Source organism: Anabrus simplex, chromosome 3 (assembly GCF_040414725.1).
Source record: "Anabrus simplex isolate iqAnaSimp1 chromosome 3, ASM4041472v1, whole genome shotgun sequence".
In the NCBI taxonomy this organism is placed as follows: domain Eukaryota; kingdom Metazoa; phylum Arthropoda; class Insecta; order Orthoptera; family Tettigoniidae; genus Anabrus; species Anabrus simplex.
Window position 1 is genome coordinate 70,686,288 of NC_090267.1, and position 15,579 is coordinate 70,701,866.

The window sequence follows — 15,579 nt, forward strand, 5'->3', positions numbered from 1 at the left end:
TTAATGTAAAACAAATTGTTCTTTTCTTAAGTCACCTCTTTAGCATGGGATTAGCCCTTGTATTAACGGCCTAGTGCCAAGTAGGTCTTAATCAAAGTGTATTAGGAGTGCAAGTTCGCCTCCTCTCAAATTGTTATTTTAGAGGTCATTTAATTAACCTGCTTTTCTTTTAATAGACCTCAGTAGATTGGGTATTTTACCCCTGTGTTTATGTCCGTTGAGGACAACTTGAAGGTGGAGTTTGGTGTGGCCTGGGAGAGGCTTAAATTTTGAGAGCGAGTGACTCTTTTGAAAATTCTGGGTTGTATGCCTCATGGAGGTTTTTCAGTGTAATTTGGAGCAAGGGCTCCTAGGTATGAATGGGGTTTTCTCCCCCTCTGTTAAAACTTGTGTTTGGGGTAAAACTGAGCTGATTGCCCAAGCATTGTGAAGTCAGGGCGCGAAGCCCAAATTCTGTAAATATTGTAACTAACCCCTTTGAATTGCTACTTTGTACCTGCCATGCTTGTTATTTCTTTGTTTTCGAAAAGAAAATATAACCTTGTTAAATTTTAAATTAATTTTACATTGCACTATAATTTCGTAGCTTGAAACCCATTCACACCCGCACCTTCTTTCACCTCTACCTACCACGGAAAAGTCCGTAACAAAGAATATGAAGTTGCTCTGTGTATACTTATACATACAGGATGTAAGCCTATGCCCCGGGTGAGGATTGAACTCACGACCTTAAGATTAGAGACGCGCTGCCTGCTGCGCTACCGAGGCTGCTGGATGGGGGAAGGCAAGGATAAAGAATATGAAGTTGCCTTGTGTATACTTGGACATACAAGATAAAATCCTATGCCCCGGGTGAGGATCGAACTCACGACCTTAAGATTATGAGACTTACGCGCTGCCTGCTGCGCTACCGAGGCTGCTCGATGGGGCCAGGCGAAGATAAAGAATATGAAGTTGCTTTGTGTATACTTGGACATACTAGATTAAAGCCTATGCCCCGGGTGAGACTCGAACTCACGACCTGAAGATTATGAGACTTACGCGCTGCCTGCTGCGTTACCAAATCTGCACTTACCGGGCAATGTAAGGACAAAGAATAAGAAGGTGCTTTGTGTAAACGTGGACATAGAAGATTAAAGCCAATGCCCCAGGTGAGGATCGAACTCACGACCTTAGGATTATGAGACTTACGCGCTGCCTGCTGCGCTACCGAGGCTGCTCGTTGTTGAAGGGCAAGGATAAAGAATATGAAATTGCTCTGTGTATAATTGGACATACAAGATAAAATCTTTTGCCCCGAGTGAGGACCGAACTCACGACCTTAAGATTACGAGACCTACGCGCTGCCTACTGCGCTACGCAGGTTGCTCGATGTGGCAAGGCGAGGATAAAGAATATGAAGTTGCTTTGTGTATACTTCGACATTCAGGATAAAAGCCCATGCCTCGGGTGAGGATCGAACTCACGACCTTAAGATTATGAGACTTACGCGCTGCCTGTTGCGCTACCGAGGCTGTTCGGGAGGCAGAGTGCAAGTATAAAGAATAAGAAAGAGCTTTGTAAAAAATTGGATGTTCACGATAAAAGCCTTTGCCGCAGGTAAGGTTCGAACTAAGACCGTATGATTATGAGTCTTACGCGCGCTGCCTTCTGCGTTACCAAGTCTGCACTTACCGGGCAATGTAAGGACAAAGAGTATGAAGGAGTTTTGTGTAAACGTGGACATAGAAGATTAAAGCCTATGACCCGGGTGAAAATCGAACTCACGACCTTAAGATTATGAGACACGCGCTGCCTGCTGCGCTACCGAGACTGCTCATTCTGCGGAATGTAAGGATAAAAACTAGGAAGGAGCTTTGTGTAAACTGGGACATTCACGTTGAAAGACTAAGCCTCAGGGGAGGATCGAACCCACGACCATAAGACTAAGCAACTTACGTGCTGCCTGCTGTGCTACATAGGCTGCTAGAATGGGGAGGCCAAGGATAAAGAATATAAAGCAGCTTTGTGAATAATAGACATACAAGATAAAAGAATATATCCCTGGTGAGGATCGAAATCACGACCTTAAGATTATGAGACTTACGCGCTGCCTACTGCGCTACCGAGGCTGCTCGATGTTGCAAGGCAAGGATAAAGAATATGAAGTTGCTTTGTGTATACTTGGACATACAAGATAAAAGGCTATGCCCCGGGTGATATTCGAACTCACGACCTTAATATTATGTGACTTACGCGCTGCCTGCTAGACTACCCAGGCTGTTCGACGTGGATGGGCGAGGATAAGGAATATGGAGTTGCTTTGTGTATACTTGGACATACAAGATTAAAGCCTTTGCCCCGGGTGAGGATCGAACTCACGACCTTAAGATTATGAGAACGCGCTGCCTGCTGCGCTACCGAGGCTGCTCGATGGGGGAAGGCAATTATATAGAATATGAAGTTGCTTTGTGTATACTTGGACGTACAAGATAAAAGCCTATGCCCCGGGTGAGGATCGAATCTTGTATACGGGTAAATTTGGGCTTACTGCTCAAGAATTGTGTGTCTGGCTCTCGGAGCCCAAATCCTGTAACACTGTAATTGAACATTCTCGATTTCTTAGGCTACGGTGTACCTATTATATTTGTTATTTCTTGATCTTGAAAAGAAAATATAACCTTGTTAAATTTTAAACTAACTTTAATTTCGTAAGTTGAGACCTGTTCATCCCAGCACCTTCTTTCACCTCTAACTACCACGGATAACTCCGTAACAAGTGGTAGCAGAGCGTGGTTGAATGGGTCTCAAATTAGCCCCTTTGTAGGCTAAACATTGTTTTTCATTCGAACTCTAACAATTTTCTTAGTTGCTGGAATGTTTTTTTATTTTTTCTAAAAAATTTCTGTCACCATGTCCGGCCCTCTTCATCCTTTCTATTTGCGTAAAGAGGAATTAATTTATGAACTATCTCTCAGAAACGTTCAATCTGGGGGCACGGTTGCACTCGACTCCAATAAGCTAAAAGATTCCCTTGATTTACCTATTACCATCCCGACTTTGGGAGAAAAAGAGATTGACGATGCTCTCTCCACGATCAATGACAATACTACTGAGCTAGCATTTGTAGTTAGTTTTTTTGAAGTAAGTGATCCATCACCTAATCAACTTAAAAGAGTACAGGCTAGGTTGTACCACTTTTATACACTGACTGACAGAGCAAATGCAACACCAAGAAGGAGTGGTCAGAACTTTATGCCAATTGCAGGGTAGACTGACGTCACTGAGGTATGCTCATGATGTGAAATGCGCCGCTGTGCTGCGCACGTAGCGAACGATAAATGGGACACGGCGTTGGCGAATGGCCCACTTCGTACCGTGATTTCTCAGCCGACAGTCATTGTAGAACGTGTTGTCGTGTGCCACAGGACACGTGTATAGCTAAGAATGCCAGGCCGCCGTCAACGGAGGCATTTCCAGCAGACAGACGACTTTACGAGGGGTATGGTGATCGGGCTGAGAAGGGCAGGTTGGTCGCTTCGTCAAATCGCAGCCGATACCCATAGGGATGTGTTCACGGTGCAGCGCCTGTGGCGAAGATGGTTGGCGCAGGGACATGTGGCACGTGCGAGGGGTCCAGGCGCAGCCCGAGTGGCGTCAGCACGCGAGGATCGGCGCATCCGCCGCCAAGCGGTGGCAGCCCGCACGCCACGTCAACCGCCATTCTTCAGCATGTGCAAGACACCCTGGCTGTTCCAATATCGACCAGAACAATTTCCCGTCGATTGGTTGAAGGAGGCCTGCACTCTCGGCGTCCGCTCAGAAGACTACCATTGACTCCACTGCATAGACGTGCACGCCTGGCATGGTGCCGGGCTAGAGCGACTTGGATGAGGGAATGGCGGAACGTCGTGTTCTCTGATGAGTCACGCTTCTGTTCTGTCAGTGATAGTCACCGCAGACGAGTGTGGCGTCGGCGTGGAGAAAGGTCAAATCCGGCAGTAACTGTGGAGCGCCCTACCGCTAGACAACGCGGCATCATGGTTTGGGGCGCTATTGCGTATGATTCCACGTCACCTCTAGTGCGTATTCAAGGCACGTTAAATGCCCACCGCTACGTGCAGCATGTGCTGCGGCCGGTGGCACTCCCGTACCTTCAGGGGCTGCCCAATGCTCTGTTTCAGCAGGATAATGCCCGCCCACACACTGCTCGCATCTCCCAACAGGCTCTACGAGGTGTACAGATGCTTCCGTGGCCAGCGTACTCTCCGGATCTCTCACCAATCGAACACATGTGGGATCTCATTGGACGCCGTTTGCAAACTCTGCCCCAGTCTCGTACGGACGACCAACTGTGGCAAATGGTTGACAGAGAATGGAGAACCATCCCTCAGGACACCATCCGCACTCTTATTGACTCTGTACCTCGACGTGTTTCTGCGTGCATCGCCGCTCGCGGTGGTCCTACATCCTACTGAGTCGATGCCGTGCGCATTGTGTAACCTGCATATCGGTTTGAAATAAACATAAATTATTCATCCGTGCCGTCTCTGTTTTTTCCCCAACTTTCATCCCCTTCGAACCACTCCTCCTTGGTGTTGCATTGTCACTGTCAGTCAGTGTAATAGAGTATGTGATCTATTTTCTCTGAAGTTAAATGACGTTCAGGGTAAGGAAGCTAGCGCCCTTGCCGAAAGCTTGTCCAAAATGTCTAGTAAGGTTAGTCAGTTGTTATCTGGACCTGTTATTCCCAAAGTCGACCAGCCTATGGTCGTAAATATTGTTTGTGGGGAGGATCCCTCTAAAGAGGAAGGAAGTAGTGCTGAAGCGACTACCAACGTACATCTACCCCATTAGAAACGATGTCCGATCGTCGCAAGTCCATTCCACCCTTTGTGTTAAATAATGCTCCTTCCGAATCTGCTTCTCCGTCACTTAGGCCCCCTTCTACTATGTCACCTGGTTTCAGCAGTTTACCCCATCCATTAACTATGCTACTCAGAGGCATTTCAAAGTTTTCTGTTAACTCCACAACCGATGTCATTGCATTCTTAAGGTTTTTAGTTGAATTTCAGGATCATGCCCTTGTTTTCTCTCTTTCTCCGTGTCAGATCTTGCAGATCATTTACCCTATGCAACTGGTGTTCTTTCAGACAAAATAGTCAGGGCAATTGCTGAACAGTCATCTATTGAAGACTTTCATGCACACCTTCTCGCAAACTTCATTCCGGCTCGAGCTAGGTCATCGCTTATTCAAAAACACTACTATCGGGTACAGCGTCTGGACGAAAGTCTTGCCAACTTCATCCAGGACATCAAATTTAATACCAGGGTGTTTGCTCTCCATTTTCCTGAAGATCAAATTGTTCAGGCTATTGTAGAAGGTATTTCACCACCTTACAGATCATACTTGTGTTTTGCGTCGCGTCCTCAAACGTTTGCTGAATTAGAGGCCATGGCCGTCTCAGCGGAAGGAGTTAGAAACGCCGATACCTTGCGTGTCGCGAAAGAACCCCCTCCATCCTCTAGCAATTTTCGGCCTCCACCTCGCCGAACCGCCACTGCCCGTAAATGTTATGCTAGTGGGTCGCCTGACCATCTTCGGGACAAGTGCCCTCTAAATAAAGCTAGTAGGACAAGGAATGGAATGGAGCAGGGTCGTCTCAAGGTTGTTTTAAATGCGGCGCGTTTTCACATGTTGCCAAGAACTGCCCTAATGCTAACAGCACTCCCTCCTGCTCAACTTCGAACAACAATCATAAGTGACTAGTGGCTTCGGCTGAGTCGGCGAACCCGTCTTCCAGAGGCTCAGCCCCATGTAAAACTGACGAAATTTCAGGGAAATCTCAGTCTTCAAATGTATCTTTTAAAGGCCCTAAAGATTGTCTTAGGATAGCGGCGGATACCCCCGCACATGTGCCTTTTCTCAAAATTGAATTAAATAACGAACTTGTAACAGCCCTATTAGACTCTGGCAGTGTGTGTTCTATTATTTAGGCTCAATGGTATTCGAAATTGAAATCTATTTGTAAACTTCCGGACTATTGCTCATCTTCTGTTCAATATGTTTCGGCTAATTCTTCTCCATTAGAAATTTTAGGTTCCTTAAAAGCCAAAATACGTATTTCTAAATTTATTTGGAAAGTTAAATTGTTTGTGGCCAAGCACTTATCTTGCCCCATTATATTGGGAGCCGACTTCATGTCCCATACGGGCTTAGTGCTCGATCTTCAAAGTAAGTCATGCACATTCAAATTTGCTTCTAATTGTAAGATTCCCTTATTGAAATGTAATTCTGTATCATGTTCATCTATTTCGCCTACCCAGGATGAGATGTTGTTAGATCTTAGACATCTACCTGAGGAGCAGGCTGACAGTATTCGTAAGTTGTGTCAGTCGTTTCCAGAGGTGTTCTCTGATACTCTTTGTGTTACTGACCTGATCGAATACAAAATTGAGGTTACGGATTCGATTCCTGTCCGTTTTCCACCTTATAGGCTATCTCCACCTAAAATGAAGGCATTGAAAGAAATCATCGATCAAATATTAAAGGATGGTATTATTAGGCCCTCTAAGTCGGCGTATTCTTCACCTATTTTCCTAGTCCCGAAACCCCAAGGTGGCTTCAGGCCTGTCATTGATTATAGGGCTCTCAATCGGAAGGTGGTGTTACAATCTGTGCCCCTTCCTGACCTCCATTCTTGTTTTTCATGGTTTCCTAAAGCTAAATTCTTTACCATCTTGGACCTGAATCAGGCCTATAATCAAATTCCCCTAGCTGAAGAGTCTAAACATCTTACAGCGTTTGCCACGGATTGGAATTTGTATGAATACAACCGCGTGCCTTTCGGGCTCCCCACGGGAGCAGCAGTACTCACTAGACTGCTAGATAGGGTCTTCTCCGACATCAAATTCGAGTACTTGTACCACTATCTTGATGATGTCGTCGTATTTTCGGAGACCTTTGAAGAACGTCTAGATCATCTGAAAGAAGTTCTCAATCGCCTCCGTAAGGCTGGGTTAACTGTGAAGTTGTCCAAGTTTGCCTTCGCTAAGCCCTCCATGTCATCCCTAGGGCATATTGTGTCGCCCGATGGTGTCGCAGTCGATCACTCTAGAACACAGGCCATCCGTGATTTCAAGCCTCCCTAGGACATCAAAGGTATTGCCAGGTTCATTGGTATGGTGAATTTCTTCAGGAAATTTATTCCTAACTTCGCTAATAGAGCGGCGCCTTTGAACCTTCTTCGTAGGAAAGGCATAAAATTCGAGTGGGGGCCTTCGCAACAAGCCGGTTTTGAAGACCGGAAATTAGCTCTCTGTAATGCCCCTGTCCTTGCTATGCCAGATTTCTCGAAGAAATTCATCGTCCAAACAGACGCGTCGTCGTCGGCGGTAGCTGCAGTCCTTCTTCAAGAGACTGAACAAGGGAGGCGAATCAGCGCCTATGCATCAATCGGCTCAAGAAGCCAAGTATTCCATCTATGAGCTTGAAGGTTTGGCAGTCTTATTTGCCTTAGAAAAGTTCCGTCTCTATCTGGAACATGTCAAATTCACCCTGGAGACTGATAATCAAGCCTTAAGCTGGGTCTTAGGTAGGCCGCGTCGTTCTGGTCGTATAGCCCGTTGGGCCATCCGAATTTCTGCCTTCCAATTTGACGTTAGGCATATCAGAGGTACTGAAAATGTTGTGGCCGACGGACTAAGCCGTATGTTTTCCAACGATGTCGAGACCCATGAACCGGTCGATAGTTCATAACCTCCCGAGTCCATGCTATCTGAGGTTAATGCCATCTTAACAGATGCTCCCATGCTCTTTAGGGATATTGAGAAATGCCAACGGGAAGATCCAACGCTGGCTCCGATCATGGAAACCCTTTCTTCTGGGGAACATGTTGTCCCTTATGTATTGAGGAATGGTGTTTTATGTTGCCCTTCGAGGCATGATAAGATGATGAAAGTTGTAGTTCCAGCTGTTCTTGTACCTAAGATCTTCAAGTACTATCATGAAACCCCACTGGGGGGGGGCATTTAGGCATCTTTAAAACCCGTGAAAAGATTCGTGAAATGTTCATCTGGAAAGGCATGGACGGTGAAATCCGTGAACTAGTAAAGGCTTGTAAATCTTGTTTGCTTAGTAAACGAACCATGTCTACCAAGGTAGTCCTTTTGTCTTCTCATCAAGCGTCGCGTCCCATGGAACGTCTCTACATCGATTACGTAGGACCCTTCCCCCACTCAAAGAGGAATGCCAACAAGTTCATCCTTGTATGTGTAGATGGATTTACAAGATTTTCTTGGTTATTCCCGACTAAGCTGGCTACCGCTCAGTCCACCATTACTTGTTTAAATTCTATTTTTGCTTCTTTTGGTCCGTGTCAATATATTGTGTCTGACAATGCTAAGGCTTTCACATCTAATCTCTTTCGTAAATTCTGTTTTGACCTGTCCATCTCTCATGTGACAACTTCTGCTTATTATACTCAACCATCTCTGGCTGAACGGGTTAATCGTAATCTGAGGTCCGCGTCTTAGCCTATCATCATGAAGATCATTCTAGGTGGGACACGTCCCTGCATTGGTTAGCTTTTGCTTTGAATTCGGCGGTTCATGAATCTCATAAGTTTACTCCAGCTTCTTTGATGTTCAAGTTCGTTCCCAACACGCCGCTCTGTAAGCTCTGGTCTCTGAGTGACATTCTACCCGAGACAATAGATCCAGATAATATTAAAGATCTTTGGAAGAAGGCTAAAGCCAATCTTAAAGTGTCTCATGAAAAAGTTAGGGAAAGATATGATCGTGGACGGAGACCCGCCAGTTTGAAGGTAGGTGACCAGGTGATGGTCAAGAATTTTGTTCCCGCGGGCAAGCTTGCCCCCAGATTTCATGGGCCGTGTATTATTCTCGATTTCCTTACACCCGTTACCTTATTGCTAAGCAATCCAGCCACCGAGAGGATATTTAGGGTTCACCTCTCGCAGGTGAAACCTGTATAACTTCCGTACTAACTTGCTCCATATGATTTTGAAAGAAATATGAAGGTTATATATATTTTTTGAGGGGTTTCACTTTTAAGGCCTTCTGCCCTTTCAATAATGTCCTTTATATTGAAGCATTCTTTGTAAAAACCTTCCCCGACCAGTTAAACTGTCGTCCTGTCCTTACCACGGCCATTACCACGCTCCCGTCTCCTCCTCAGCAACACACAGTGGTTATGTAAATGAAACAAATATCTCCACGCCGCTTGCCCCTCAACCTCACCACAAAGCCTGAGCCCTAAAAGAATTATGGTCCAACAAATTCTGCCGCCGAGATCTTAATGTTTCATTGCCCCCGCAGCAGCGCGGCGCCGTACCGCCACTGAGGTGGGGTACGGGCCCGCCCCTCTCCAGTGAGGCCAACCTGTGTATGGCGAGCCGGAGCCCTCCTCCCGGCCAAGGCTGATGTGCGGCGCACAACCTGCTACTTGCCCGCGGCCTGTATACGTTCACCGCGGGTGCGGCGTGCTTCTACACCACTACTCCTCTCATAGTGCGGGCGAGTGGTATCTCAGGGTACTTGCGGGGTCCGAGCGGCCTCCTCTGAACACAAGCAGTGGCGGCTGGTCTGGCCGTCAAAGTCATCAGCAACAAATGTACTTAATCTGCCACATGGACATCTAATATCAACAATTACTACATTTTTGAATTCAACTGCAATATTTGGTGGACTTAGAAAATTTTCCGTCATTTACAAGTATTAAAAGTTTTTCCTTCTGAATTCAACTTCTACAAGCATAAAGACATTACATCAAAAATAACTACAAAGAATTTTGAAACTGTAACCAATCTTTTAAGAAAATTTGGTTGTAAATACTTCTGCAATTAACGTCTATATCAACATCATAACTTGAACCTTATTTTAAAACAAACCTTTATGTTCTTCTGTGTTACCCCTTGGAGGGACTTTTGGGGGGGGCGGTCTGTACCGGGCGGTACACCTCCGCTCCGCTAATTCAAACATTGCGCCAGTTGAAACTCCTCTACTGGAGGAAACCTAAACTTTAACTACCATGTTAATTCTCAAGTTTTTCAGAAGATGTCCCTACTGGTAAATTTTGAAGTGTTCTGAACTATGTCAATTTCGATTCATTGTTGTTTTCTCTCTAGCAAGAAGTGTGAACATTCTCTTCTAGAGGACGCTACTTACGAACTACAACTGTGCACTCTAGTGCGAAGTGTAGGAGCCCTTTTTTGAAGAAATTTAGTATTTATAAGTTTGTTCTTTATTAAATTTCTTTCTGCCATCGTTTAAGTTGGCAATATTAACCCTTTCGTTCCGCCTGTTTTGAATTTGACCAATAAGGAATTTCCGTAATTAATTTTCCGCCAATAAGGTGTTTCTTCTTCGTCTGGTGTATTAGTTTTTTTCATTATCCAATAAAAGGCTTGTGGGCGGGTGTTCTCATTCATGAAAGGTCTCGAATGTTCCGCGAGGGTATATAAACTGCTGATTTTCGGGTCTCTGCGCCACTTCAGTAACACCTATCATCGTGTAAATTATATAGCAGGAGGCGGGAAGCGCCTCTTTCTTCAGGCAGCAGTTCAACCACCAGGTAATGGCCGTTTTATAACTTATTTTCTTGCCAGCTCAGCAGTTTAACCGTCGGGGCGGGTTCGAACTTTTATCATGTAACTTTCCTTTAAAATGTAAAAGACTCTTGGTATAAATTCTATCTCTTTAAACTATAAATTGGGATAGAGAGTGCCTACCCTCTCGAGCTCCCTTTCATATTGTTTTTGAGGTGACTACGTTTTCTCAACCATTTTTCTTCGTTTCGTAATGTAATAAGTTTTCCTATCGTGTCACCTCTTTAGTATGGGATTAGCCATTGCATATGCGGCCTGGGGCCAAATAGGTTTTAAATAAAGTGTATTAGGAGTGCAAGTACGCCTCCTCTCAAATTGGTATTTTGGAGGCCATGTAATTTTCCTGTTTCTTTAATGAATAGGCCTCAGTAGCTTGGGTACTTTTACCCCTGTGTTTATGTCCTTAGAGGACAGCTTGAATGTGGAGTTTGGTGTGGCCTTCGATAGGCTTGAACTTTGAGAGCGGGTTGCTCTTTCTTAAATTTTGTTTCTGTGTGCCTCGAGGGGGCTTTGCTATGTAATTGGGAGCAAGGGCTCTTGAGCATGATTGAGGTCTTCTGCCCCTTGGTTGAATCTTGTATACGGGTAAAGTTGGGCTTACTGCTCAAGAATTGTGTGTCTGGCTCTCGGAGCCCAAATCCTGTAACACTGTAATTGTACATTCTCGATTTCTTAGGCTACTGTGTACCTATTATATTTGTTATTTCTTGATCTTGTCCGCCTCTGTGGTGTAGTGGTTAGCGTGATTAGCTGCCACCCCCTGAGGTCCGGGTTCGATTCCCGGCTCTGCCACGAAATTTCAAAAGTGGTACGAGGGCTGGAACGGGGTCCACTCAGCCTCGGGAGGTCAACTGAGTAGAGGTGGGTTCGATTCCCACCTCAGCCATCCTGGAAGTGGTTTTCCGTGGTTTCCCACTTCTCCTCCAGGCAAATGCCGGGATGGTACCTCACTTAAGGCCACGGCCGCTTCCTTCCCTCTTCCTTGTCTATCCCTTCCAATCTTCCCATCCCTCCACAAGGCCCCTGTTCAGCATAGCAGGTGAGGCCGCCTGGGCGAGGTACTGGTCATTCTCCCCAGTTGTATCCCCGACCCAATGTCTGAAACTCCAGGACACTGCCCTTGAGGCGGTAGAGGTGGGATCCCTCGCAGAGTCCGAGGGAAAAGCCAACCCTGGAGGGTAAACAGATTAAGATAGAAGAAGATTTCTTGATCTTGAAAAGAAAATATAACCTTGTTAAATTTTAAACCAACTTTAATTTCGTAAGTTGAGACCTGTTCATCCCAGCACCTTCTTTCACCTCTAACTACCACGGATAACTCCGTAACAATAAGGATAAAAAATAAAACGGATTTTATTGTAAACTTGAACATACAAGACAAAAGTCAGACCAGCGTGCGGATCAAGTCAAAGAGCGTACGATTACAAGACTTACGCGGAGTCTACTGCGCTACCGAGGCTGCGCTGCCTGGGCAATGTAAGGACAAAGAATAAGAAGGAGTTTTATGTAAACTTGGACATAAATGATTAAAGCCTATGCCCCGGGTGAAGATCGAACTCACAACCTTAAGATTATGAGACTTACGCTCTGCCAGCTGCGCTACCGGGGCTGCTCGTACTGCGGAATATATGGATAAAGACTAGGAAGGAGACTTGTGTAAACTTGGACACTCATGATGAAAGACTAAGCCACGGGGGAGGATCGAACCCACAACCATAAGATTGAGAGACTTACGCGCTGCCTGCTGGGCTACATAGGCTGCTCGAATTCGGAAGGGCAAGGATAACGAATATGAAGGAGCTTTGTGTAAACATAAACATACGAGAAAATTGCCGATGCCCCGGATGAGGATCGAACTCACGACCTTAAGATTTAGAGACTTAAGCGCTGCCTGCTGCGCTTAGGTGGCTGCTCCTCTTGGGCAATATAAGGATAGGGAGTAAGAAGGAGTTTGTGTAAACTTGGACGTACAAGATAAAAGCTTTTGTCGCGAGTGAGAATCGAAATTAGTACCTTAAGATTAGGGGACTTAAGCGCTGTCTGCTGCGCTACCGAGACTGCTCTTTCTGCGGAATGTAAGGATAAAGACCAGGAAGGAGCTTTGTGTAAACGTGTACATTCATGATAAAACGTTAAGCCACGGGGAAGGGTCGAACCCGCGACCATCAGATGAAGAGACTAACGCCCTGCTGCTGCGCTATCGAGGCTGCTCCAATTGAGGAATGTATGGATAAAGAATAAGAAGGAGTTTTGTGTAAAATTGGATGTTCATGATAAACGACTTTGCCGCAGGTGAGGATCGAACGCAAATCTTAAGATTATGAGACTTATGCGCTGCCTGCTGGGCTACACAGGCTGCTCGAGCTGGGAAGGGCAAGGATAAAGAATATGAAGGAGCTTTGTGTATACTAGACATACAAGATAAAAGCATAACTTATCCCCCAGGTGAGGATTGAACTCACGACCTTAAGATTATGACACGTACGCGCTGCCTGCTGCCCTACCGATGCCGCTCGTTGTGCAGAGTTCAAGTACAAAGAATAAGAAGAAGCTGCGTGTAAACTTGGATGGTTATGACGAATGCCTTTGACGCAGGTGAGGATCGAACTCAGACTTTAATATCATAAGACTTACGCGCTGCCTGTTGCGCTACCGTGGCTGCTCGATGTTGAAGGGCAAGGATAAAAGATATCAAGTTCCTTTGTGTATGCTTGGACATACAAGGTAAAAGCTTACGCCCCGGGTGACTATCGAACTCACGACCTCAAGATGATGGGACTGACGCGCTGCCTGCTGCGCTACCGAGGCTGCACCTTGTTGAAGGGCAAGGATAAAGAATATGAAGTTGCTCTGTGTATAATTGGACATACAAGATAAAATATTTTGCCCCGAGTGAGGACCGAACTCGCGACCTTAAGATTACGAGACCTACGCGCTGCCTACTGCGCTACGGAGGCTGCTCGGTGTGGCAAGGCGAGGATAAAGAATATGAAGTTGCTTTGTGTATACTTCGACATTCAGGATAAAAGCCCATGCCCCGGGTGAGGATCGAACTCACGACCTTAAGATTATGAGACTTACGCGCTGCCTGCTGCGCTACCGAGGCTGTTCGTTGAGCAGAATGCAAGTATAATGACTAAGAAGGAGCTTTGAGTTAACTTGGATGTTCACTATAAAAGCCTCTGCGGCAGGTGAAGTTCGAACTAAGACCGTATGATTATGAGTCTATCGCGCGCTGCCTTCTGCGTTACCAAGTCTGCACTTACCGGCAATGTAAGAACAAAGAGTATGAAGGAGTTTTGTGTAAACGTGGACATAGAAGATTAAAGCCTATGACCCGGGTGAAAATCGAACTCACGACCTTAAGATTATGAGACAGGCGCTGCCTGCTGCGCTACCGAGACTGCTCATTCTGCAGAATGTAAGGATAAAGACTAGGAAGGAGCTTCGTGTAAACTGGGACATTCACGTTGAAAGACTAAGCCTCAGGGGAGGATCGAAACCACGACCATAAGACTAAGCGACTTACGTGCTGCCTGCTGTGCTACATAGGCTGCTAGAATGGGGAGGCCAAGGATAAAGAATATAAAGCAGCTTTGAGAATAATAGACATACAAGATAAAAGAATATATCCCTGGTGAGGATCGAAATCACGACCTTAATATTATGAGACTTACGCGCTGCCTGCTGCGCTACCGAGGCTGCTCGATGAGTGAAGGCTATTATATAGAATATAAAGTTGCTTTGTGTATACTTGGACATACAAGATAAAAGCCTATGCCCCGGGTGAGGATCGAACTCACGACCTTAAGATTATGAGACTTACACGCTGCCTGCTGCGCTACCGAGGCTGCACGATGGCGGAGGGCAATTATATAGAATATGAAGTTGCTTTGTGTATACTTGGACATACAAGATAAAAGCCTATGCCCCGGGTGAGGATCGAACTCACGACCTTAATATTATGAGACTTACGCGCTGCCTGCTGCGCTACCGAGGCTGCTCGACGAGGCAAGGCGATTAAAAGAATATGAAGTTGCTTTGTGTATACTTGGACATACAAGATAAAAGGCTATGCCCCGGGTGATATTCGAACTCACGACCTTAAGATTATGAGACTTACGCGCTGCCTGCTGCGCTACCGAGGCTGCTCGACGTGGCAAGGCGATTAAAAGAATATGAAGTTGCTTTGTGTATAGTTGGACATACAGGATAAAAACCTATGCCCCGGGAGAGGATCGAAAACACGATCTTAAGATTATGAGACTTACGCGCTGCCTGCTTCGCTACCGAGGCTGCTCGATGGGGGAAGGCAAGCATAAAGAATATGAAGTTGCTCTGTGTATACTTGGACATACAGGATAAAGGCCCATGCCCCGGGTGAGGATCGAACTCACGACCTCAAGATTATGAGACTTACGCGCTGCCTGCTGCGCTACCGAGGCTGTTCGGGATGCAGAGTGCAAGTATAAAGAATAAGAAAGAGCTTTGTAAAAAATAGGATGCTCACGATAAATGCCTTTGCCGCAGGTAAGGATCGAACTAAGACCGTATGATTATGAGTCTTTCGCGCGCTGCCTGCTGCGTTACCAAGTCTGCACTTACCGGGCAATGTAAGGACAAAGAATACGAAGGAGTCTTGTGTAAACGTGGACATAGAAGATTAAAGCCTATGAGCCGGGTGAAAATCGAACTCGCGAACTTATTATTATGAGACTTACGCGCTGCCTGCTGCGCTACCGAGACTGCTAATTCTGCGGAATGTAAGGATAAAGACTAGGAAGGAGCTGTGTGTAAACATGGACATTCGTGTTGAAAGACTAAGCCTCAGGGGAGGATCGAACCCACGACCATGAGACTAAGAGACTTACGTGCTGCCTACATAGGCTGCTAGAATGGGGGAAGGCAATTATATAGAATATGAAGTTGCTTTGTGTATACTTGGACATACAGGATAAAAGCCTATGCCCCG

General features: G+C 45.8%; 5 non-coding genes across 5 annotated transcripts; all 5 read right to left on the minus strand.

Annotated features, from left to right (window-relative positions):
• Positions 1 to 844: 844 nt before the first annotated feature.
• Positions 845 to 917, minus strand: TRNAM-CAU (transfer RNA methionine (anticodon CAU)). Its single transcript has one exon. It is a non-coding gene; the product is annotated as a tRNA-Met (tRNA).
• A 524-nt stretch (positions 918 to 1,441) lies between these two features.
• TRNAM-CAU (transfer RNA methionine (anticodon CAU)) lies at positions 1,442 to 1,514 on the minus strand. The gene has a single exon. It is a non-coding gene; the product is annotated as a tRNA-Met (tRNA).
• Positions 1,515 to 13,640: 12,126 nt separating this feature from the next.
• Positions 13,641 to 13,713, minus strand: TRNAM-CAU (transfer RNA methionine (anticodon CAU)). The gene has a single exon. It is a non-coding gene; the product is annotated as a tRNA-Met (tRNA).
• Positions 13,714 to 14,385: 672 nt separating this feature from the next.
• TRNAM-CAU (transfer RNA methionine (anticodon CAU)) lies at positions 14,386 to 14,458 on the minus strand. The gene has a single exon. It is a non-coding gene; the product is annotated as a tRNA-Met (tRNA).
• Positions 14,459 to 14,979: 521 nt separating this feature from the next.
• Positions 14,980 to 15,052, minus strand: TRNAM-CAU (transfer RNA methionine (anticodon CAU)). Its single transcript has one exon. It is a non-coding gene; the product is annotated as a tRNA-Met (tRNA).
• Positions 15,053 to 15,579: the final 527 nt, after the last annotated feature.